The sequence below is a fragment of the Schistocerca serialis genome, chromosome 2, assembly GCF_023864345.2.
Source record: "Schistocerca serialis cubense isolate TAMUIC-IGC-003099 chromosome 2, iqSchSeri2.2, whole genome shotgun sequence".
Lineage (NCBI taxonomy): Eukaryota > Metazoa > Arthropoda > Insecta > Orthoptera > Acrididae > Schistocerca > Schistocerca serialis.
In genome coordinates, this window is record NC_064639.1 from 723445374 (window position 1) to 723459989 (window position 14616).

Below are 14616 nucleotides of genomic sequence, written 5' to 3' on the forward strand. Positions count from 1 at the left end.
ATATTGTCACTTAACATGGAAAAATGTACTTTCTCCCAGGGTATAATGTATTTTCACTTGGGAAAAAGTGTGTTTTCACTCAGAAAAAAGTGTTTTTAACTAGGAAATCCAGGAATTCTTTTTAATCTTGTCCATGTATACACCCTGATTTATCTTTTTGCTTGTAGCTTTCTTCAGGGGATATAGTTTGACAAGTCTTGAAAATAAATCTACAGCAATAAACAAATAGGTGTATCCTTAATGTGGGGTAGTTGTCCAAATAAATCTATGCCTACTAATTCTGACTCACCTTTTGGCATAATACTCTGCATAAAACCTTTGTGTTTTTGATTAACAACCTTCACTCTTTGGCATCTGTTGCATTTTACTAAAAATTTTCTAACTCTACTAGCAGTGTTGAAATAAACATACTTCCAAATCTTTTGAATACATTTCATTGTACCACAATATCTGAAAACTTTGGAGTATGCATATAACAAAAGTGTGATTGTGTTCCTCAGGCCAACAGACTTTCCAGATATCTGAATCCAAAGTGTGTCTTTCAAATGAAACTCTTTTATAAACCTGGTAATATTGTTTTACTCTGTCATGACCCCTCTTTCATAAATAACTTTCTACCAACTTTCACTCGTCGTCTTGGTTTGGATTTTGTCTTAACTGTTCACAAATTTCTTCAATTATCTTTCTTCCTTATAGCTCTTCACTGGTAATCTAGATAAAGCATTTACTATGATGTTTTGTTCACCTTTTATGTACTGGATGGTATAACCAAACTGTTTCAAATAAACTGCCCACCTGGTAATTCTGCTGTGGTACAATTTGTACTCTTGTACGGTGTCTGTTCAAAAAATTCTGGAACTTTGTCCATAAAATTTTTTCTATGCTTACCTTTTACTTATTGTGTGCATAGTCTCCTTTAAAATACTCTCCTCCATAATTGATACACCACTCCCAATGCCGTTTTCACTTGGAAGCAGTCTTGGTACACCTCTTGCTGGATCACGCAAAGCACCATCTGCTAATTTTCTTTTATCTTGTCTGTCGTTACAAATCATTGTCCTTTCAAGGGGGTTTTCAACTTTTGGAATTAAAAAGAAGTCTCCAGGCATCAGGTCTGGAGAGTACAGAGGATGAAGCAGCATAGTTATTTCGTTTTCTGTGCGGCAGTCATGCACCAACAAGGATGAATGTTCAGGTGCGTTATTGTGATGCAAGAGCCATGAACTGTCTCACCACATTTCAGGCAGGCTGTTTCCTTCTCACAGGCATTGCAACATGTCTCGATAGTACCACTGATTAACAGTTTGTCCCTGTGGCACAAATTCATGATGATATAATCCTTCATAGTCAAAGAAAACTATCAGCATGACTTTGACATTTGACCTGAAATGACAAGCGTTTTTTGGTCTCAGAGAACATCATAAGGTCTTTCTAGTCTTGAGTGATGAGCCATGGGATGAACTTGGCAACAACATGATGAAATCCGAGAAGCTGTGTCAAGATTTCATGCACGATCCAGCTGAAATGCTACATTCTTCTCCAATCTCTTGGACAGTCAGACTTTGATTGGCATGCGCGATTTTGTTAACACTTGTGACATGAGTATCATCAGTACACGTCGAAGGGTATCCTGAACGAGGATCATCTTTAATTTCCGTCTGACCATTTTTAAACCATGTGAGTCATTTGTAACACAGAGTACAACATGAACACTCATCACCTTGGTGATAGGAAATTCTGTATAATATTCTGTGTTCTTCAGTCTATCTCCTTAAATTACCAGAAATTCCACAAAAATGACTAACAATATCTACTTAACAAATTTCATTCCAAGTACCAATAGAAATCTCAATGTATAGGGCACCAGGTATTTCATGCTTATCAATATTTTCATCTTCTGCTGGTAAATCATCTTCACTCTCCTTAAAATTTAAATCAGGGTTCAACTGTAGTTCATTAGCTGGTGTAGGCTGTAACGCACTCAGCGGCAATGTACAACTAGACTGTGTATCTTCTGAAACTGACACATCACTTTCACATGTGGCTGTGTGTTGACTTAATGAAAAAATCTATCTGTGTTCAAAGTACCACAAGGTGTCTGTGTGTGCTTAAAATTAGCATCAAATTAAAATTTGTATCACAAACTGAATTACAGTTAACTTCAACACCATTTGATCTGTTCAAAACTTCATTTATCTTATTACTAATCTGCCTAGTTTGTTCATCTTTATCACTACAGCTGGTCTAGATCTCACTGACATCAGTGGGGATTAGTTCACTCTCAAGTACCTTCTCCACTAACATCAAAGCACCTTCATCGAGTCCTATAATCTTACTACTTACTTCATCAACTAACACTTCTACAAAAATCATACCATCTAATTCACCAGAGAGTAATGCCTCAGATGAACATCAACAATATCACCACATCTACTAAAATCATCATCAAAATAATCAGTAGTATCACTAGCATCAATATGAACATCCAATTCTATGTCAAAACTCTTTACAACTAAATCATCATAAGTATCATTTATGTTTGCACCAGTAGGCATACAAACAGAATCTGGTATCAAATCATCAGCCTCCGTAGGTACAAGTGTATCAACTTCTGCCACATCTACCACAGATAAGACTGACACAGCATCATCACACAAGAAACTGGCAAAACCATATTCATCAAAGTCATTACACACAGCCTCATTACAAAACAACACACTGGTCATAAAAAAGACTAGTCAACTCATCACCATAAAGTTCAAACTGATTTTCCACCTTTCTGTCTCATCTTTGCTCATCTCTTGTAGCATGAAATCCCAAAATTAACTGTGTTTACCTGGTAATCACTACTGCATCTGGTGTAGTGTTTCTAATCTGAACCATGTCTACCTCTTCTACTGTTAGCCTGATTTCTAGTAATTCTTATCACCTCAAACTGACAGGCTATAAATGAGGTGGCTAGCTATTTTCCTGACTCTTTTTTGTATTCTAATTTGATCTACTATTGTTTCTCCTCTCACTATTATTATTTTGGTGATTTTTGTGGTTATTATTATTGTTGTCATTATTCCTATTCTGCTGTGATGGTTATTACCATAACTGTTATTTCCTCTATTTTTATAATACTATGCCTATTTTTGTTGTTGTGATGGTGTTCAGAGGGCCTCCAACTTTTAATTGGTTCTCTCTACTGCCATTGCTGTTATTTGACCTGTCATTATTTTCCCATGCACAATCCAGTTCGTCATCATATTTAAGAAATTATTCAAGCAAATAGTCTTATCTGTAGACCAGATCCTATTGAACACGGTTAGGCAAGCGCTGTTTCAGTGCATCAGTTTGTATGATCTCGTCTAATGGCTTATCAAGGTGTGCTAATTTCTTAACCAGTCCCTCACAAAATTTGTGCATCTTCATATTGCATTCATGATATGTGCTATAATTTAGGAATTCTATCTTAATTCTGGCTTGTTTACTTTCTGATCAAAATTTGTTCAAGAATAATCTTTCAGAATCAGTAAAAGTAATTTCTGGGTTAATAAGCTGGTTAGCCTAGGACAAAGCTTCTCCATCCAGAAAATACTTTGCTAATTTAATTTTAAGTAGTCGTGACATACCAGATGCAGATCTGTCCTTGCACTGGTATATAAATCCATGGGATGCAGTTTAAAATGTCACAGGAAAAATTTCAGTGTAACATTGTTACAATTATTTACAAACATGCTGCCGCTATTATAGGCATTACTAAACATATTTGTTTCCAAATTGTCTACTTTGAAGTTGACTGAAGATTTTGAGCAACAGTATCTACTTTATTGTTAACAGCAGAAATTTGTTCCATGACAAACTCTGAATTTAATTTTAATTTTTCCTCAGTATAATTACTCTCTGTTTTGCATTGTTTTGCATTGTTTTGAACTCAGATTTTCTCCTACTTAACTTGTCCATGACAACACTTTCAATCTCTTTTACTTGTCTTGCGCTACATCCACTTGATCATTAACCAATTTTAATTCAACATCTGTGAAATTCTTCAATCAATCAACTTCTAATTCTACATCATCTACTCTCTCATTAGTGGCCTCTAATTTTTTATGTTCTTTAGCAGTATCCTCATTAATTGATTTTAGACTATCACTTAGTTCTTTGAACTTTACATCTGTTCTCTTAAATTTTTCATCCATATTTGTACTAACATTTTTAAAATTATCAGCCATTTTCTTATTTTGTTCTGATAATTTACAATGTAGTAACTGAGAAAGCTGTTCAATTAAATTAATGGATGTCCTATGTGCTGAAAACCTTGAAATGGTGATGACGAACTGCTGGATGTATTTCCGCGATTCTGATCTGGAAAAGTTTAAGTTTTGAGTCGATGCAGATAAGCTGACGTCCGAATCTGGTCATCACGCCTATTTGATCTAAATTAGTTTCATTCATAAGGTGAAACTCTTTATCAAACAGATCACACAAAAACACTTCTCCTAACAAATTTTTCCCGAGGGCATGCAACTTTACTGTATGGTTAAATGGTGATGGCGTCCTCTTGGGTAAAATATTCCGGAGGTAAAATAGTCCTCCATTCCGATCTCCGGGCGGGGACTACTCAAGAGGATGTTGTGTCAGGAGAAAGAAAACTGGCGTTCTACGGATTGGAGCGAGGAATGTCAGATCCCTTAATCGGGCAGGTAGGTTAGAAAATTTAAAAAGGGAAATAGATAGGTTAAAGTTAGATATAGTGGGAATTAGTGAAGTTCGGTGGCAGGAGGAACAAGACTTTTGGTCAGGTGAATACAGGGTTATAGATACAAAATCAAATAGGGGTAATGCAGGAGTAGGTTTAATAATGAATAAAAAAATAGTAGTACAGGTAAGCTACTACAGACAACATAGTGAATGCATTATTGTGGCCAAGATAGACACGAAGCCCACGCCTACTACAGTAGTACAAGTTTATATGCCAACTAGCTCTGCAGATGATGAAGAAATTGATGAAATGTATGATGAGATAAAAGAAATTATTCAGGTGGTGAAGGGAGACGAAAATTTAATAGTCATGGGTGACTGGAATTCGAGAGTAGGAAAAGGAAGAGAAGGAAACATAGTAGGTGACTATGAATTGAGACTAAGAAATGAAAGAGGAAGCCGCCTGGTAGAATTTTGCGCAGAGCATAACTTAATCATAGCTAACACCTGGTTTAAGAATCATGAAAGAAGGTTGTATACATGGTAGAACCCTGGAGATACTAAAAGGTATCAGATAGATTATATAATGGTAAGACAGAGATTTAAGAACCAGGTTTTAAATTGTAAGACATTTCCAGGGGCAGATGTGGACTCTGACCACAATCTATTTGTTATGAACTGTAGATTAAAACTGAAGAAACTGCAAAAAGGTGGGAATTTAAGGAGATGGGGCCTGGATAAACTGAAAGAACCAGAGGTTGTAGAGAGTTTGAGGGAGACTGTAAGGGAACAATTGACAGGAATGGGGGAAAGAAATACCGTAGTAGAAGAATGGGTAGCTTTGAGGGATGAAATAGTGAAGGCAGCAGAGGATCAAATAGGTAAAAAGAGGAGGGCTAGTAGAAACCCTTGGGTAACAGAAGAAATATTGAATTTAATTGATGAAAGGAGAAAATATAAAAATGCAGTCAATGAAGAAGGCAAAAAGGAATACAAATGTCTCAAAAATGAGATCGACAGGAAGTGCAAAATGGCTAAGCAGGGATGGCTAGAGGACAAATGTAAGGATGTAGAGACTTATCTCACTAGAGGTAAGATAGATACTGCCTACAGGAAAATTAAAGAGACCTTTGGAGAAAAGAGAACCACTTGCATGAATATCAAGAGCTCAGATGGAAACCCAGTTCTAAGCAAAGAAGGGAAAGCAGAAAGGTAGAAGGAGTATATAGAGGGTCTATGCAAGGGCGATGTACTTGAGGAAAATAGTATGGAAATGGAAGAGGATGTAGATGAAGATGAAATGGGAGATACGATACTGCGTGAAGAGTTTGACACAGCACTGAAAGACCTGAGTCGAAACAAAGCCCCAGGAGTAGGCAACATTCCATTAGAACTACTAACAGCCTTGGGAGAGGCAGTCCTGACAAAACTCTACCATCTGGTGAGCAAGATGTATGAGACAGGCGAAATACCCTCAGATTTCAAGAAGAATATAATAATCCCAATCCCAAAGAAAACAGGTGTTGACAGATGTGAAAATTACCGAACTATCAGTTTAATAAGTCATAGCTGCAAAATACTAACGCGAATTCTTTACAGACGAATGGAAAAACTGGTAGAAGCCGACCTCGGGGAAGATCAGTTTGGATTCCGTAGAAATGTTGGAACACGTGAGGCAATACTGACCTTACGACTTATCTTAGAAGAAAGATTAAGGAAAGGCAAACCTACGTGTCTAGCATTTGTAGACTTAGAGAAAGCTTTTGACAATGTTGATTGGAATACTCTCTTTCAAATTCTGAAGGTAGCAGGGGTAAAATACAGAGAGCGAAAGGCTATTTACAATTTGTACAGAAAGCAGATGGCAGTTACAAGAGTCGAGGGGCATGAAAGGGAAGCAGTGGTTGGAAAGGGAGTGAGACAGGGTTGTAGCCTGTCCCCGATGTTGTTCGATCTGTATATTGAGCAAGCAGTAAAGGAAACAAAAGAAAAGTTCGGAGTAGGTATTAAAATCCATGGAGAAGAAATAAAAACTTTGAGGTTCGCCGATGAAATTGTAATTCTGTCGGAGACAGCAAAGGACTTGGAAGAGCAGCTGAACTGAATGGACAGTTTCTTGAAAGGAGGGTATAAGATGAACATCAACAAAAGCCAAACGAGGATAATGGAATGTAGTCGAATTAAGTCTGGTGATGCTGAGGGAATTAGATTAGGAAATGAGACACTTAAAGTAGAAAAGGAGTTTTGCTATTTGGGGAGCAAAATAACTGATGATGGTCGAAGTAGAGAGGATATAAAATGTAGACTGGCAATGGCAAGGAAAGCGTTTCTGAAGAAGAGAAATTTGTTAACATCGAGTATTGATTTAAGTGTCAGGAAGTCGTTTCTGAAAGTATTTGTATGGAGTGTAGCCATGTATGGAAGTGAAACATGGACGATAAATAGTTTAGACAAGAAGAGAATACAAGCTTTCAAAATGTGGTGCTACAGAAGAATGCTGAAGATTAGATGGCTAGATCACATAACTAATGAGGAGGTATTGAATAGAATTGGGGAAGAGGAGTTTGTGGCACAACTTGACTAGGAGAACGGATCTGTTGGTAGGACATGTTCTGAGACATCGAGGGATCACCAATTTAGTATTGGAGGGCCACGTGGAGGGTAAAAATCGTAGAGGGAGACCAAGAGATGAATACACTAAGCAGATTCAGAAGGATGTAGGCTGCAGTATGTACTGGGAGATGAAGAAATTTGCACTGGATAGAGTAGCATGGAGAGCTGCATCAAACCAGTCTCAGGACTGAAGACCACAACAACAACAGCAAATTCTTTCAAAATTGTCAGATGCAGTATTCTGTGACTGATTATATGGTGTGAACAAGGAAATCAGTTCCTACTATCAAATTGTTTGTACACTGAAACTAGAGAAAGACAAGAAAATCGGTAAATGTACTCATCTGACAAAATTCATGGGTTTGGCAATGGTCCACAGTTTCACATGTATACTTTTTGCTAGATTGGTCCATCCACATCCAAAGGAAGCATAGCAATTTTTGCAGTCAGCTATTGTACATAACTTAACACATATTAGCGCTCTGAGCAGACTGCGCTTCCCATTTCCTTACAACACATTAAGGAGGGTAGGACGTCAGACAGGCCGAGTTGGAGCAGGAGAGGCACCACAGGACATTTTAATTTCCACTGTCTATACTTTTACAAATAAATTCATAAAACTTTGCCAGCATGACCAGAAAGGATTCGGGATTCATACTCATAGCAGTGGAAGTTCAAAAAAGTAACAAAATAGATTTTTTTAACATGTGAAATTTCACTTACTATTGGCGATTCTTCGATGAATTGTGCACAGCATGCAATCCGTAATTACAGGTGTATGAAACTCTATTATTTTCCAAATCTATTTAAAACTGTAGTAAAAATTGAGATAATTAACTTTAAAATTTGAGTTTTTTTCTAAACATGAAGATTGAATTCATCGAAGAATCTCCCTTACTTCTGAAGAAAAGTGTACCTATAGCAACAAATGCAGCAAATAGTAAGTGAAAAAATTATGAAAGAAGTTCACATGCTAAAAAAATTTATTTTGTTACGTTTTTGAACTTTCAATGCTATGAGTATGAATCCTGAATCCTTTCTGGTCGTGCTGGCAAAGTTTTATGAATTTATTTGTAAAAGTATAGACAGTGGAAATTAAACTGTCCTGTGGTACCTCTCCTGCTCCAAGTTGGCCCGTCTGATGTCCTACCCCCCTTAAAATGGAACTGTTGATGGTGAAGAAGTGAATGTGGTGTGGGATTTGTATAATATGGTTTGCTGATAGTTACAATATTTGCAGACTTACAAAAGTTGAAAGTTTATGCCAAAAGTTTCACAGCCAGAATAACTGTGTGAACCACAAGAATTTAAAAAATTGGCCTTCACCAGCTGAGAAGCAATTGTCTCATCAAATTGTGTGAACTGGAAAAATGTAGAACTGTTCTTTAATTGAAAGATGAAATGTTGTTATCAAAAATGTTTGTGAAGTTTACATACCTTGCAGATTTTCATTGTTGAGGATAGGTTCACTGCAAATAGTCCCAAGCTCCTCTGCTGTGCTGCTGCACAAAACTCATTGTGTAATGTACAAAACAAATTCCAAGTGCAACTTTTCCACAAAATTTGTTTGTGCACAAGGTAATTATATGATTTACAGCAATCTTTGACAATCAGAATTCACAAATTTTAAGAAATGACAATTAAAAATGTGTAACAGAATTTATTCACATACGTTGAAAAATAGCAAAAATAATACTTTACAATTTTGTGTGGACACAGACATAGTTTTGTTAAGAATTCTGAAGTAATGTACAAGCTTCCAGAAAATAGTAATGCATATTGCATTTTATTTCATTACAGTCGAAAGAAAGAATGAAAAGTTATCTACCATGTGCATGAAGTTCAAATAATATGTTCATCAAAACTAGCTAGCTGATTTGCCAAAAGTAAATTTGTTGTTGTTGTGGTCTTCAGTCCTGAGACTGGTTTGATCCAACTCTCCATGCTACTCTATCCAGTGCAAATTTCTTCATCTCCCAGTACCTACTGCAGCCTACATCCTTCTGAATCTGCTTAGTGTATTCATCTCTTGGTCTCCCTCTACGATTTTTACCCTCCACGTGGCCCTCCAATACTAAATTGGTGATCCCTCGATGTCTCAGAACATGTCCTACCAACGGATCCGTTCTCCTAGTCAAGTTGTGCCACAAACTCCTCTTCTCCCCAATTCTATTCTTCAGTACCTCCTCATTAGTTATGTGGTCTACCCATCTAATCTTCAGGATTCTTCTGTAGCACCACATTTTGAAAGCTTGTATTCTCTTCTTGTCTAAACTATTTGTCGTCCATGTTTCACTTCCATACATGGCTACACTCCATACAAATACTTTCAGAAACGACTTCCTGACACTTAAATCAATACTCGATGTTAACAAATTTCTCTTCTTCAGAAACGCTTTCCTTGCCATTGCCAGCCTACATTTTATATCCTCTCTACTTCGACCATCATCAGTTATTTTGCTCCCCAAATAGCAAAACTCCTTTTCTACTTTAAGTGTCTCATTTCCTAATCTAATTCCCTCAGCATCATCAGACTTAATTCGACTACATTCCATTACCCTCGTTTTGCTTTTGTTGATGTTCATCTTATACCCTCCTTTCAAGAAACTGTCCATTCAGTTCAGCTGCTCTTCCAAGTCCTTTGCTGTCTCCGACAGAATTACAATTTCATCGGCGAACCTCAAAGTTTTTATTTCTTCTCCATGGATTGTAATACCTACTCCGAACTTTTCTTTTGTTTCCTTTACTGCTTGCTCAATATACAGATTGAATAACATCAGGGACAGGCTACAACCCTGTCTCACTCCCTTCCCAACCACTGCTTCCCTTTCATGTCCCTCGACTCTTATAACTGCCATCTGGTTTCTGTACAAATTGTAAATAACCTTTCGCTCTCTGTATTTTACCCCTGCCACTACCAGAATTTGAAAGAGAGTATTCCAGTCAACTTTGTCAAAAGCTTTCTCTAAGTCTACAAATGCTAGAAACGTAGGTTTGCCTTTCCTTAATCTATTTTCTGAGATAAGTCGTAGGGTCAGTATTGCCTCAAGTGTTCCAACATTTCTGCGGAATCCAAACTGATCTTCACCGAGGTCAGTTTCTACCAGTTTTTCCATTCGTCTGTAAAGAATTCACGTTAGTATTTTGCAGCTGTGACTTATTAAACTGATAGTTCGGTAATTTTCACATCTGTCAACACCTGCTTTCTTTGGGATTGGAATTATTATATTCTTCTTGAAGTCTGAGGTATTTCGCCTGTCTCATACATCTTGCTCACCAGATGGTAGAGTTTTATCAGGACTAACAAATTCCAGGTGCAACTTTTCCACAAAATTTGTTTGTGCACAAGGTATTTATATGATTTACAGCAATCTTTGACAATCAGAATTCACAAATTTTAAGAAATGACAATAAAAAATGTGTAACAGAATTTATTCACATACATAGAAAAATAGCAAAAATAATACTTTACAATTTTTTGTGGACACAGACATAATTTTGTTAAGAATTCTGAAGTAATGTACAAGCTTCCAGAAAATAGTAATGCATATTGCATTTTATTTCATTACAGTCGAAAGAAAGAATGAAAAGTTATCTACCATGTGCATGAAATTCAAATAATATGTTCATCAAAACTAGCTAGCTGATTTACCAAAAGTAAATTTATAAGATGCAAAATTTTCTTTGTACTCATTGACATAGCAAGTTTACATCAATTATGTAGTGATTATTGAAAGCACAATATTCCTAACATGTCCACAAACTTGTTATTGAGTGCATAACATAATAGCAGACTGAGATTTTACAAAAGGTGCATTGTACATTAACCAATTAATTAAGCATAAAATAAATGTAGTCTCTTCAGAGGGTGGCAAAGGATACCTGGGGGTGGCAAAGGATGCCCAAGGAGCTGTTTTGTCACACACTGTTGAAATGTGAAAAGAGGTTAGCGTACCAAAGGAAAAGGTTGTAATTGTATGTTCCACTGAACAATGTATTTTTCTGGTACTGGAATACCACAGATTACAACACAGTTCTGTGGCAACAAGACATAGTTTTCAGATGTGATATAATGTTCCAAAAGGACTTGATGTGAAAACCATTTGGAATCTCTTTGCCAAATTCCAGTGGATAGGCAAAGTGCCTGATGATCTCTTGTGGCCCTAGGCAAACTGTAGTTGCGATAATGTCGCCATGGTTTCTGGAATTATTCAGCAAACTCCAAAGAAATCCATCCAAAGAATTGCAGCAGAGACTTATTTGAAGCATTCCAGCATGCAGAAAATACTGAGAAAGAGCCTTCAAATTTCCATTCAAAATCCAGAGCTATCTGTACAAGCTGTGCAAAAGAGGACTGACTTTGCAAATCAGATTTTGAAGTATTTGATGTCGGCTGCCTCTGGTTCACCTGAATGGAGTTGATAATAAATTCAACTGACGAATTTGTGGTTCCAAAAATCCTCATTTGTGTGAAATGAAACCATGGTATTCTCCCAAAGTTACTGTTTTGGCTGTGGTATGCAACAGAGAAATTACTTGCCCTTTTTCGTGCCAGAAATGATCACTAGTGAATGTTTTGTTGCAGTTCCGGAACAACTTTTTGCCACACAGCTAGTGTAGGATGATTGTCCAGGCACTGAGTGGGTCATGCAGAGTGGGGCAGACAACATTGCATCAAACAGGTGTTTTACTTTTTCGATGAATACTTCGAGAACAGAGTCATTCCATTTGGTCTCTATACTTGCGTTATCTGACTCTTTGTGGCTAATTTTTGTGTGCGCATTGAAGGACACTGTCTACCATTCCACCACACTGTACGAGCTTCAGTCGGCACTCTGCGTGGCACCTGAATCCATTTCTATTGAGACACTACAGTATGTAATGGCAAATTTAAATTTAGTTTGTACTAGTGGTGGATATTTTGAAAAGATTGTGATGTGATAGCAAAGACTGCTTGCAGGAGACATGTTTATTTTTGAACTCAGATAGTGTGTGAGGTTCACAGTGTACAGCACCATCTGTTGGCTGCTTTTCAAACTGTTTCTAAACTTCTGAATGAAATTTTTACAACTTTCACAATAAACACACATTTTGTGGCATTCAGCAGTCAATTTTAGTTTCTGAGATGTTTAATTTTGAAATAAAGCTCTTCTCCGCTGGACGCCCTGTACATGAACATAACATAATCTGCCACAAAGTGTCATCATATGTTCTGTGAGCTTTATCACTTACAAGCATGACGTAAGTGCAAAAGATAACTCACTTGCAGCCTTTCCATGGTCAAGTAATTTTTTTTATTTTTATTTTTTTTTTATTATTTTTTTATAAGGGTAAACATGGTCCATAGTAGGCTGTAATGTGATTTTTATTTAATCATGCTATTAGCTAATTTCGATAAATGTCATTGTCAAGCACTTGTAAAACCAACATGTAAAAGCACTATATTGTCTGCATGTATAAATAATGCTTTGCATGACTCACATTAAGATAAAACATTACTTTATCTTAATGCTAGGTGTGTAAAGTGTTATTTATACCAGACAATGCAGTGCTTTTCCATGTTGTTTTTACAGGGGCTTGACAATGACATTTACTTGAAATTAGCAAATAGCATCATTAAATAAAAATTGCAGTACAGCCTACTACAGATAATGTTTATGTTTATTAAACATCTGGAGGCTGTGGATCCTCACAAATACAAAGTTTTATATAAGTGTCTTGATATGTACACTGCTGGAGCTCATTCCCATTTGCTTCTTGACTTAGAACATATCCTGTTGCCTGATTGTGTGTGTTTTAGGACAGAATAAATTTCTCTTCATAATTTGGAAATATTAATACAAGGTTAGTCGTTAATGCCTCCTTAAATTTCTTTAACAGCCAGTCATCCACTCTTCTTTAACACTTCCAGTCATTGCATATGCTCCTGCATGTTCTTGGAGAAGATGATAATATCATCCAAGTAAACCATGCACTGACATATCATCAACCTTCCCAACACCCCACCTAGCAATGTTGCCAGTGCACTCTTTAGACCAAACAGCATCCATTGGTATTGGTAATGCCTCCAGGGGATGCTAAATGCGGTCTGTGGCTGGTCTTTTGGCACTAGTTCCAACTGGTGGTAATCACTTTTTAGAGCCATTTGGAAAAATACTTCCATTGACCCAAGTAATCCAATGTTTCCATATTTTTTGGTATAGGGTGTGCATATATAACCATTGTAGCATTTATACAATGATAATCACAACAGAACCAGTACCTTTTTGTCTTACCAATACCAACTGGTGCTTCTTGAGGACTATTACTCTCTTCAGTAACACCATCATTGAATTACTGATTGATAAATTCCTCCTTGTTGGTTGTACAAGAGGTGTTCAATATTTAATGCAACATTTTTTTCTGAAAACAGGTAGGTTTTATTCATGATTCCAGAACCCTGTATTATTTCACACTCTTTTGTCTACAAAACCTTATTTTTCAGTAAAATCTCCATTAAGTGTGACAGCCTAATGCCACCGTACTGGGAGGGCCTGTATGCGTGCATGGTACCACTGTACTGTTTGACATCAGAGACATCTTGCTGCATCAATAACCTCCCTATCATTCACGCGATGGTTCTTGTGGAGTGCATCTTTCATTAGGCCAAATCAATGACAATCAGAAGATGCATGATCTGGGTTGTAGGGTGGATGAAGAAGAACAGTCCAGTGAAGTTTTGTGAGCTCCTTTCGGGTGCATAGACTTGGGCGAGGCCTTGAGTTGTCACGGAGAAGGAGAAATTTGTTTGCAATTTTGCGGTAATGATCATGCTGAAGTTATTTCTTCAGTTTCCTGAACTTATTAAAAAACACTCCCAAGTTGATCATTACGCCATGAGGGAGGGCATCGAACAGAATGACTTCTTCAGAGTCCTAGAAGAATGTCACCATGACTTTGCCTGCTGAGGGTGCAGCTTTGAACTTTTTATTTGGAGTAGAGGTGGTGTAGCATCTCTCCATGGATTGCCCTTTTGTTTCTTGTTCAATGTGATGAACCCATGTTCCATCACCTGTGATGGGGTGATCAACAAAACAGTGTCAGAATCAGCCTCAAAACGCACAAACAATTCTGCACAGATCGTCTTTGTTGCTCTTCTTTTAGGCAGCAAGGAATCCAGCAGGCACATGCTAGATGAGTGTATCAGCACTACCAACAGACACATCCAATTGTGCAGTAAGGTGTCTGATTGTGACTCACCAATCACCTTTAATCACAGTGTGTGCACATTCTGACATTGCAGGAGTCACTACTGTATGTGGCCAGCTGGCACACAGT

General features: G+C 37.2%; 1 protein-coding gene across 1 annotated transcript in view; it reads left to right on the forward strand.

Annotated features, from left to right (window-relative positions):
- The window catches only part of LOC126457919 (T-cell activation inhibitor, mitochondrial-like), a 318393-nt gene that overhangs the window by 288368 nt on the left and 15409 nt on the right, over positions 1-14616 (forward strand). The gene's annotated exons all lie outside the window — the stretch shown is intronic.